Source organism: Morone saxatilis, unplaced genomic scaffold, assembly GCF_004916995.1.
Source record: "Morone saxatilis isolate NCDOM2014 unplaced genomic scaffold, NCSU_SB_2.0 Contig20, whole genome shotgun sequence".
Classification (NCBI taxonomy): Eukaryota; Metazoa; Chordata; class Actinopteri; family Moronidae; genus Morone; species Morone saxatilis.
Window position 1 is genome coordinate 252,857 of NW_023339763.1, and position 2,133 is coordinate 254,989.

At 37.0% G+C, this 2,133-nt stretch overlaps 1 protein-coding gene across 1 annotated transcript in view; it reads left to right on the plus strand.

Moving 5' to 3' along the window:
- LOC118331679 (rap1 GTPase-activating protein 2-like) overlaps positions 1–2,133 on the plus strand; it is a gene marked incomplete at its 5' end in the record, with an annotated part of 17,442 nt that overhangs the window by 4,832 nt on the left and 10,477 nt on the right.

The following is a 2,133-nucleotide window of genomic DNA, read 5'->3' on the forward strand; positions in this document are numbered from 1 at the left end:
GTGTGTGCGTGTGTGTGATGGATGTTGCATAAAAACCTGGGAAAGAAAGAGAACAAAGAAGCGACAGAGACAGCGGGGCAGAGATAAATGGATGTTTTGATACGATATTAGATGGCTCATTGTAATAATTAATGAAAATATAATATCTATCATATATTCCTGTCTTCAGGTGGGTTCAGGTCGGTTACAACAGGACATTTTCAGACAGCACAGATTGAAGCTGGAAGGTTGTTAAAGTGACTTCATTTCTCTGATGGGAATCCACGAGTCTCCACTTTACAGAGCTCGGCCCAATTTGATGATGAAATCCCAACAGTGCTTGGGCCAGAGGATTAGCAAACACAGAATCTTGAACACTAGTCTGTATTTAGAGCACTATGATCTCTAAATGACAGGTCACCTATTTAACAACCGTTAGCCTTTTCAAACTCTGTGCTGGGTACTGAAAACAGTCCTGTTGTAACCGACTGAACCCCTGAGACAGGCGGGAATTCATGATAATATTATACTTATTTTCATTAAATTATACCCAATGAGCATCTAATATCGTACCAAAATCATTTATCTCTGCCCCGTGTCTTGTCGCTTCTTTTTTCTCTTTTTTTCCAGGGCGTTTTATTGCAATACCCACTTCCATCACATACACACGCAACACAACAACGCACGACACAACATCACGCACCACACATCCGCACTTCACCGCAACACGCACAATAAGTTACACCAAGGTTATCCACCTCCCTCGTGGCCTCTGAAGTTCGTTTTATTCTCTTTTCCAGTGGAAATGTCAGTTTGGTATAAATTAACTTTGAGAATTACATAAAGGGCACACAGGAGGAAAGGGTGAGTTGATGAGAGCTAAAGAAGTAAGTCATTTAAGCGCAGGATTTTAAGGGAGAGAGGGAGGACAACATATATGGTATAGTGTTAACAGTTTAATGTTTATTTTTTTCATGTCAGAATTCAGTTTTTCTTCTTGTTGTTCAGATATTTTCCTCCGAATAATGTCTTGTTTGTGTTTATACAGGATCATGTTTCAGCTGATATTCAAAATAGAAACAACACAATTAGTAACATACACATAATGAGACACACAATAACAATAACAAGTTGAATTACATCATAGAGAGGAGGAATTACTTTTATTGCATGTGTTATTTTATGTACAGCTTTCAGGTTTAACTTAGATGTCTGCACTCAAACGCAGCCCACCAGACTCCCATTCATCAAATTCATTTTAACTTGCAGATCACAAAATCAAACATGGACAACAAAATAAACACTCCAAAATTTGACTAGTTTTTGATCAACAACTCACATAACTCTGGTTCAGTGAATAATCTCCTCTAGAGTTTCGCACCGTAGACTCGAGAATAAACTGGTGATATGTTTTGTTAATCTTCTCGCGGACATAAATCACACGTCAAAGTCTGTAATAACGTAGTTGTAGTTTGTTCCACTACAGTAGTTGTTGTTTGTTCCTAACAGTAGTTTTGTAGTTTGTTCCCTAACAGTAGTTGTTGTTTGTTCAACTAACAGTAATATGTAGTTTGTTCCTACTATCAGTGTATCTTGTTGTTTGTTCACTAATCAGTAGTTGTTGTTCTCGTTCCACTAACAGTAGTTGTTGTTTTTAGTTCCAGTACTAACAGTAGTTGTTGTTTTTTCACTGACCAGTGTTGTTGTTTTGTTCCACTGACGTAGTATTGTAGTTTGTTCTTTTTACACGTAGTTTGTTGGTTTGTTCCCACTAACAGTAAGTTGTAGTCTTGTTACCACTAACAGTATTGTGTTGTTCCAACTAACAGTAGTTGTAGTTTTTCATTAACATTAGTTGTTGGTATTTGTTCCACCTGACACATGTAGTTAGTTGTTTGTCCACTCATCGTAGTTGTTGTGTATGTTCCATAAAGTTATTATTGTTTGTTCAACTAACAGTTGTTGTTGTTCTGTCTACCAACAGTAGTTGTATTGTGATGTTCACTAGCAGTAGTATGTTTGTATGCTTCACTACAAGTAGTTGCATGCTCATATGAAGTTCACTTAATAGTTCAGAGGTGTGAAAATCTTTTTTCGCATTATATCTCAATAATCCTCATAATTAAATCGCGTTCAGGTCTATCTACTCTCATT